Source organism: Oratosquilla oratoria, chromosome 44, assembly GCF_046742065.1.
Source record: "Oratosquilla oratoria isolate Oo_2021 chromosome 44, ASM4674206v1, whole genome shotgun sequence".
Lineage (NCBI taxonomy): Eukaryota > Metazoa > Arthropoda > Malacostraca > Stomatopoda > Squillidae > Oratosquilla > Oratosquilla oratoria.
The window spans coordinates 8,658,647-8,668,144 of record NC_134820.1 but is presented as its reverse complement, the minus strand read 5'-3'; the positions used below and the strand labels follow the sequence as shown (position 1 = coordinate 8,668,144).

The 9,498-nt window shown below is 40.7% G+C and overlaps 1 long non-coding RNA gene across 1 annotated transcript; it reads left to right on the top strand.

The window, feature by feature from the left end:
- The first annotated feature begins 3,314 nt into the window (after positions 1 to 3,314).
- On the top strand, positions 3,315 to 8,837 carry LOC143022448 (uncharacterized). The gene is made up of 3 exons (XR_012966059.1): positions 3,315 to 3,508; positions 3,636 to 3,750; positions 8,785 to 8,837. It is a non-coding gene; the product is annotated as an uncharacterized LOC143022448 (long non-coding RNA).
- The last annotated feature ends 661 nt before the right edge of the window (positions 8,838 to 9,498 follow it).

Here is a 9,498-nt window from a genome sequence, read left to right as displayed (position 1 = left end):
CCCTGTTGTTTTGATATGATGACCTTGTTTGCATCACCCTTGTTAAAGCCTTTATCCACTTGAACACGTCTATTAGATCACCCCGCACTCTGCGTCTTTCCAGAGAGTGTAAGTTAAGGTGCCTTATAATTCTTGTGGTTCTCCGTACATACATACATATACCAAGGCTTTTTTCCCCTTTCAAGGGAGGTAGCCAAAAAGGGAAAGGCATAAAAACACTCCCACCCATTTCATCCCTAAATACACTCCACACCCCTCCTCCGTACAGCACGAGCCAAATCCTGAGCCACAGGGAAGTCCGTTTGTACCAGCAGAATCTTCGACTGGAGTGGGACAACTTAGAGAAGAGGTACTCGACAAGTTCCTCCACGGACCCAGGGCACAGAGTTCTACAGAGCTATCCTATGGTGGGTTGTTGACTTATCTTGTATCAGGCATGATATTCTTCAGATTTAAATCGGAATTCCGATTTTTTTCTTTTCCTGACAATGATCTCGATTTTTTGTCATTAATTCCTGATTGTCATTAATACATACATACATATACCAATGCTTTTTCCCCCTTACCAGGGGGATAGCCAAAAAGGACAAGACACAAAAACATTCCCACCCATTGTCATTAATGATTTTAATAAATGATCTTGATAAAAAAAAATTGTGGTCGAATGATTTTTGGTTGATGTGAAGTTGTGGGCGATTCGTATGTCGGCTGTACCTGTGTGTAAGCGGTTTATTTTGTGCTGGCCCGCAAGTGATTCGTTTTGTGTAGCATTGCGTGGCGTGGTGCGCACATGTACGTATAGAAAGGTGATGACTGGGGTAGATTTTATTTTGGCTGAATTATATCGATAGCAACATCAGCGGAACAGCTTGCATGCATTTGTTTACTAGGGATTCAGCCTAGGCCCGCGGACCCCCTGACCCCCACTATCATGCCTGTTGTATTTACTCAGTTTGATCTACATACATATATATATATATATATATATATATATATATATATATATATATATATATACCAAGAGCTTTTTCCCCCTTATAAGGGAGGTAGCCAAATCAAAGGGCACGCACCCAGTCCCACCCATTCCACCACCCTTTCCTCCCTCTCATCTTGGCTCCTCTTGGATGACGGGTCATCCTGTCTCCCGCCCAATGCCTTGGGCCAGAAGCAATGCAGCAAGGCACAGCACATATGCAGCAGGGCCAATTCACTTACAGTACCCCCCCACCACCACCATCATCTCTGTCCCCAAATGTGAATACCCCCAGACTACCTTAAATATTCCTTCTTGGAATAACTTGGATGATATAACCCAAATCTTTATATGACTGGTCTATTGAAAGATATAGACTAAGATGAAACCACACATGAATTTGTAGCTAGGGCATGATTTAGAAAATAAATAAACAAGATAATTGAATAAAAAAAAAGATAATAATCTGCATGTCTACGACTTAATAAGTGAAGAAAATCTCTCGTTTGCTCGGGTGAAAGTTGGTACAAGGAACGGGGGTGGAGACTTTCTGAATAAGAGGTGCATTACGTCCCCAATATTTAAAACAGTGTGGCCTCTCCTTGGCTTTTCCCCCAAGATCTTGGGATTTTTGCCATCATCTTGGAAAATTGGATATAAATTGTAAAAAAGTAACAAATCTTTTATTTTTTTCACCAAGATTTGTTCATATTTTACCATTTATATCTAAGATTCCAAGATGATGGCAAAAATCCCAAGATCTTGGGAAAAAAGCCAAAGAGTGCCACACTGCCAAATAAGAATGTTTCTCTGATTTCAGGATGACCGCGACGTCACTTTACAGCACCAGCTGGGCTGGATTGCTGCTTATCAGGAGGAAATGATGCTCATGGACAGGCAGGGCCCTGTCAAAAAGGTGGAAAATGACTCTTTATTTTACTTATTTATTTTTGTGTTTGAGATGAGGTGTCTGAGAAGTATGGTAGGGGTTACTAGGTTGGATTTAGTGAGAAAAGAGGAGGTGAGGAGGAGAACAGGGGTGGTAGGGGAGTTGGGAGATAAGGTGGATGAAAGAGTATTGGGATGGTTTGAACACGTGGAAAGAATGAGTGAAGAAAGACTAGTAAAGAGGTTTGGAAGGCAGAGCTGGAAGGAGTGAACATGAGGGGGCGACTTAGGATGAGATGGATGGATGGGGTAAAAGGGGCATTGCAAAAGAGTGTCTGTTGAGGAAGGACAGGAGAGGACAGAAGATAAGGGTGAATGGAAAATGGTTGTGTATGGATGATGTTGTGATGGATGAGAGGGACTGGGTGGGGGATGGTGGAGTGAGGGAGTATGTGTGAAAAATAATCTGACACAGCCCGAAGGTATTTCTCCCCGTCTTCTCCTTTTCTGCTTGAGGGGACGGAGAGGGGGGATTGCCGATATAATGAAGTGGCCTTGCTGTGAATGTGCTGTGTCTTGCTGCATTGCTTCTGACCCAGGGCGGGTGAGATGCCATGATGACATGTCATCCAGGAGGAGTCAAGAAAAGAGGAAGGGAGGGAGGGGTGGTGAATGGGAGTGGAGTATGTGGGGATGGAATGGGTGGGAGTGGTTTCCATGCCTTTTCCTTTTTGGCTACCTCCTGTGTAAGAGGGAAAAAGCCTTTGGTATACGTATTTATGCATGTATGTAAAAATACAACATACTTTACATGTGCCCACTACGTATTTTATAATACATGCATTGTGATGCATCGTTGTACATCAGGTAACCTGACGTGCACGCAAATATTTGACTCGTATTGAAGAGGTCAAACCCTCCTTCACCTCTCGGCAGATACACCGTGTGTTGGAGCGTGTGATGACGACCGTGAAGGTAAGGTAGAGGGTCTCGGAATGGTTTTGTAAGTTCGAATTCGTCCATTATGGATTAACTCTCTGCCGTATGGACGAACAACTGCAGACGGCAGCCACCGAGGACAGAGAGAGTCAGCTGCCCTCCGCAGATGGACAGAGCCATCACAAGTCGCCAGACGTGATTGACTGCAGGCATTTGTTAGGATGAGCCAAGTTTTTGGAATCTGTGTCTTTAATGTTTTATTTTGTTATTTATTTATTCATTTTTTTATCATTATTATCATTCAGTGCCCTTGCTATGGATGTGCTGTCTCTTGCTGCATTGCTTATGACCCAGGGCAGGATCCAGGGATGACCCGTCATCCAGGAGGTGCCAAGATAAGAGGGAGGGTGGATGGGAGTGGAGTATGTTGGGGATGGAATGGGTGGGAATGGATTTTATGCCTTTGTTTTTTGGCCAAAAAGCCTTTGGTATATGTATGTATGTATTATTATTTGTTTTTATCATTTGTTTATTTTTTTTTAAGATAGTGTGCCATATATTCTAATGGAAGAACCTTGTTTGAAATTATGGTTGAAGAAATCTGCCATTGTTTTTCATCTTCAGGAAAACGAGAGTCTGGTCCAAGTTTGCTGATTCCTAGTCGAGGTGCATCAGTACAATCCAGAAGAAAGACGCTTGACTCTGGAGGTGAGATTTTGTTCGTCTCTTGTGACCTGTGGACATGAAATTTGCGTCAGAACTTCGTTTCCTCAGCTTCTTCAAATGTACTGCATTTGTATTAACGGATCAATTGATTTCCCTTTTTTTATTCCAGGCATGAAATTGGTTACAAAATAGGACAAGGGAATCGTATGAGAGGTACAAAGTAAAGAGAAGGGAAGTTAAGCATAAGATAAAGGAAGCAAAGAGGAGAGCAGATGTGAAATGGGGTAAGAGTATGACAGAAAATTTTGAAAGTAATAAAAAGATGTTTTGGAAAGAAATTAAGAGAGGAAGAGGAGGCGAATCAAGTAGAGAAGGAAAGGTTAATAGGTGCAGATGGTGAGATGATAATGGAAGAGAAGGCAGTAAGAGGAAGATGGGCAGAGTATTTTAGGGAGTTGCTAAATGTGAAGGAGGATAGGGAGGGAAAGATAGTTGCAGTCGGAAGTGCAAAGAAAATGAGAGTGATGAGTGAGGAAAATGGAGGAGAAATAAGGAAAGATGAAGTGAAAGCAGCGGTTAAGATGATGAGAGCAGGTAAGGCACCTGGGTTGGATGGATGCTATGCAGAATGTCTGAAGAAAGGAGGTACAGTGATGGTGGACTGGTTGGTGAGGTTATTTAATGTTTGCTGGAGAGAGGATAGAGTGCTAGAGGAGTGCCTGTATAGTTCCACTTTACAAGGGAAAGGGGGACAAGTGTGAGTGTAGTAGTTTCAGAGGGATCAGCTTGTTGAGTGTAGTTGGGAAGGCTTATGGGAGGGTCTTGATTGAGAGGATTAGGAGAGGAACAGAGGGAGTAATGGTGAGGAACAGTGTGGGTTTAGGACAGGTAGGGGTTGTGTAGATCAGATCTTTGTGGTAAGACAGATATGTGAGAAAGCTATAGGAAAAGGTAAGGATGTCTTTTGGGCTTTTATGGATCTGGAAAAGGCTTACGACATGGTAGACAGGAAGACACTGCATACTGCAGATATATGGGATAGGAAGGAAGCTGTTAAGGGGGTACGCGACACCTGGGGGGGTGAATTTGCTCAAGATATGGCATTTTTCAAAACTGTGTTCAAAATGTTCGTATACCACTTAGAAATAAATCCCGACAAATAATTTTCCAGCCGCGCGCAATTTAAAGGTCCTGGGTGAGGTTTAAAGGCGCAACCCACACTAGAGGGAGGCGTGCCACTTAGGACCTTCAGGCGCAGCGAATAACGTTGAAATTTGATTGAATTTACACTCGCCCAGTGTATCAACGGCCAATACGATTGTGGAGGGGAAGGGAGGAAGGTGGAGGGAGAATATTTCGCCAACTTTGTGCGAAACTAAGCGTTAGTTCCCGGCTAGCTCTGAAAAGGGAAGTACGCATGTCTCATGAGCTCTCATTGCAATCTATTACTTTAGCTAGTACATATTACTCTTTAGTACAGTCATCATGGGTAGCAAAAAGAACAAAAGAACATCACAATGACAAAAAACAGCAGTTAAAGATGGCAAGCAGTCAAAGACGACTAAAGATCTCACCACCTCTCACTCCACCACCGCCCTCACCTGCACCTCTGTGACGGTGACAGAGGTAAAGGACAACATTAGACTAAACAATTCAAAGAGGAAGATTAAATCCAAAGAAGAAAGCAAGAGGAAAAAGATCAAGGCTATACAGGAAGAAGAAAGAAGAAGGGACATCATATGATGCTGGAGGGGGTGCCCTACCAACATAGATTGGCGAGGGGAATCTGATGAGGAAAGAGAAGGCGCCCACTACTGGAAAATAAACCTCTTTCCAATTATTTAGATACCCTGAAGACCCCCAGCAGAGAGGTTTCATATGAAGAAACCGCCAAAGGTGCAAAAAAGCAAATTATATGATGTCGTCTGTGCGTCGTCACTACTGTGACATACTTATACTTTAGTTTTTCAGTATTTAAAGTACTTATAATTAAAATATGTTGATAATTTTTACTGTACTTACTTATATAATAAGAATTAGTCCATGAAAAAATCTCAGTCAAATTGGTGAAACTATAAGCAAGTTACAGATATATTCATATTTCAAGTTGCCATATCTCAGTTCGATATTTTTCTACTTTTTTTTAATCATAAAAAATCTAATATACATCAGATTTAGATGAAACTTACAGGGAATATTACTTTTAGTAACTGCTAGGGCCGATCCTTCGAATATTTTGAATAGGATGAAAGAATTCGGAGTAATAATGGAAACGAGCAAAAAAAATTGTATTTTTCACGATTTTTGCCAGACATTAAAATTGAAATGCCTGTATGCAAAAGTATAAAGAAAATTGTTCAATTACTCAATGACCGGCCCTAGGTGTGCCTACTGACTAATCATAGCCAAAATATAAAACAAATTGGTCCACGTATTATGGTGCTGTGCACTTTTAAATGTCGCTACTGGTATACGTACATGTGTACATACATCATTCTGCTTCACCTAAAATGTAGGCAATATGGATACCTATTTACCTGAGAAGTTTCAGCTCTTTACTCTAAATATTTTAGAAAATGACCTCCAGGTGTCGCGTACCCCCTTAAGAGTAGTTAAGAGTTTTTACGAGAGTAATAGAGCTTGTGTTAGGATTAGAAATGGAGAGATTGGGTGGTTTGAGGTAAAGGTGCGACTTCGTCAGGGATGTGTTATGTCACCCTGGCTGTTTAATCTATATATGGTTGGGGTGGTGTGAGAGGTGAATGCAAGGGTAGTGGGTCAGGGGCTGGAGATGATTAAAGAAAATGGAGAAAAGTGGGAGGTGAGCCAGTTGTTGTTTGCTGACGACACTGCACTTGTAGCAGGATCAGAGGGATTGAGGAAGTTAGTGACAGAATTTGAGAAGGTGTGTGAAAGAAGGAAGCTGAAGATAAATGTGGGCAAAAGTAAGGTGATGAGATGTACAAGGGGAGAGAGTGGCAGCGGGCTGGAAGTGAGCATCAAGGGTGAGAAACTGGAGGAAGTGGATAATAGTTTTAGATACTTGGGTGCAAATGTGGCAGGAAAGGGAGGAGTAAGGGTGGAGGTAGAATGTAGATTGAGAGAAGCGAGTAAATGCCCTGGTGGATTAAAAAGTGTAATGAGAAATATCTGGGAATGGATGCTAAGAGGAGGTTATATAAAGGAGTGATTGTGCCAACAGCACTGTACAAGGCAGAAACATGGAACATGAGAGAAAAAGAGAGAAGGAGTTTGAATGTGTTTGAGATGAGGTGTCTGAGAAGTATGATAGGGGTTACTAGGTTAGATAGATTGAGAAATGAGGAGGTGAGAAAGAGAACAGGGGTGGAAAGGTAGCTGGGAGATAGGGTTGATGAAAGAGTATTGGGATGGTTTGGACACATGGAAAGAATGAGTGAAGAAAGATTAGTAAAAGAGGTGTGGAAGGCAGAGGTGGAAGGAGTGAACGTGAGGGGGCCTCCTAGGATGAGATGGATGGATGTGGTGAAAGGGGCTTTACAAAAGAGAGGAATGTCTGTTGAGGAAGGACAGGAGAGGACAGAAGATAGGGGTGAATGGAGAGGGGTTGTGTATGGATGATGCTGTGATGCATGAGGGGGAGTGGGTGGGGGATGGGGGGTGAGGAAGTATGTATGAGAAAAAATTTGACACAGCCCAAAGGGATTTCTCCCCGTCTTCTCCTTTTCAGCATGAGGAGATGGAGAGGGTGGGGTCGCCAAATTTATGAAGCAGCCTTGCTGTGGATGTGCTGTGTCTTGCGACACTGCTTCTGACCCAGGGCAGTGGACTGGATGCAGGGATGACCCGTCATCCAGGAGGTGCCAAATGGGAGGGTGGAGGGGAATGGAATGGGTGGGAGTGGTTTCTGTGCCTTTTTCTTTTTGGCTAACCCCCCCCCCCAAAGGTGTAAGGGAGAAAAAGCCTTTGGTATATGTATGTATATACAGTATATATATATACTTTTTTTTCTGGTGCCAATTCCTATTCACTCTTAGTTGCCAATGCCAGTTCCACTTTATATAATTACTTGCTTTATAATCTGTGTAGATTTATACCTGCCAGTTGTTGAGCTGTTGGATGCTGATGATTGAATGAAGTTAATGAAGTGCTTATTGATTGACCACTTTATGATTATCAATGTATGGATGGTTGTGTTATTTTCTATTGGTTGAAAAAGAGGTAAATATTACCTGTTTCATAGATTTTATTAAAGCACATGTATCAATCCATTTCTTAATCCTAACATAACAGTAAAGCCTAAACTTAACTCAGTCTCTATAATAATTGATGCATGGAATGTGGGAAATGGCCAATTTTTATTTTTATTTCTTTTTCAAAACCTGTGTCGGGGCACAAAATCCAAATAGGATTTTTTTTTTTTTTTTTTTTCCTCCTAATTTTCAACATGCTGACTCACCTGAGTACTGCTGCATTCCATGGGTTAATAGTCAAAGTTAAACATTCGCAAATTGAAGTTCAACATCAGTTTCTCCCCTGATTCTGAAGTCATGTGGTTACAGTGTGGGGTGTAGACATTACCACCAATGCTGAAGAGCCGTTCACTCTTCACTGAAGATGGTGGAGAGCAGCACAGCATTTTGTTGGCAACTTTTTCCAAGTTCAGGATATGAGTTGTGGTTGTCTCTGCACCAACTCAAGGAATCCGAGTCTTGTGGTTCCAGTGGGAGGGGGTAAAACTGATCAACTTTGCTTTGTAGTGTCAGAACAGATGAAGATATATGTTTTTTTTTTTTTTTCTTTGAAGTTTGACTATGTCCAAATTTGACTCATGTGATTGTGAATTTGACAGCAAATCGTCTAAACATGAGTCAAAGTCATAGCTGTCATTGTCAAAAAGCATAAAGATGTATTGTTATGTGTTTACTTGTCAAAATACATAAAAAAGCCACCTCATTCCCCACAGTTGTGATGCTGCTATGTGAAAATAAAATAAAGCAATGATTATTTGGTAGTGGTATCTCATATAGCACATAATATGTTGCATGGCTCTCTGCAGCCACCATAACAAGGAATGATAGGTGAATTACTGAATTGGCATTGACATCAGCAAAACATTGCTGATGCCGAATTCCTTTCTAAAAAAAATGCTGATTCACCAAAAAAGTGCTAATTCTTGCCTATGCCGATTAATCAGCACACCCCTAGATGTATGGAGCAGTATCAGCTGATGAGTAAAGGAAATCAATATCTGTGTATTGCTGCAACAGAAATGATTTATGTCTACAGGAGTATTAGCTGAAGTACAGTTTCTTTTTCCTGTTTTTTTAATCAAACAGGAGCCAGCTTCTTTATCATGCTTCATGCATCATTGTACAGCATACAAAGGATTACAAAGGCGGAGCATGCAGACAGGAGACCTTTTGATCCATATCTAGGTCGGATGCGAAAAAAAAAATCATATTAATAATAAAATAATAAATAAAAACTATGATAATGTAAATAACAAATAAAATACATAAATAAATGCATAGGTATAGTTAAATAATAAACAAACAGGTAAATAGTAAATAATAATAAATTGACATATAACTAATGATAAATGAAAATCAGACAGACAAATGATAACAAAACAAAAACAAATAATATAAGATAAATGATAATCATTACAGCATCTTACTTTGGTATTTATCTAAATGATTCTTAAAGCTTCGAACTGAACTACATTGCACCACCTGTGCAGGAAGTTTATTCCATTCATTAACTACATGGTTGGCAAAGTTGTTTCTACCTACTTCCAAATTGAATCTATTTCTGGACAGTTTGAGACCATTGTTTCTTGTCTGATTCTCATTCAATGTAAAAATTTTGTCACTTGATGTTGTCAATTCCCTTTAGAATTTTAAAGACCTGTATCAAGTCACCTCTGAGTCTACGCTTTTTTAGGGAAAACAGATTCATGTGTTTTAGTCGATTTTCGTATGATTTATTTTTGATATTTGGAATCAGTTTTGTGGCTCGCCGTTGTACTTTTTCCAGTCTGTCAATGTCTT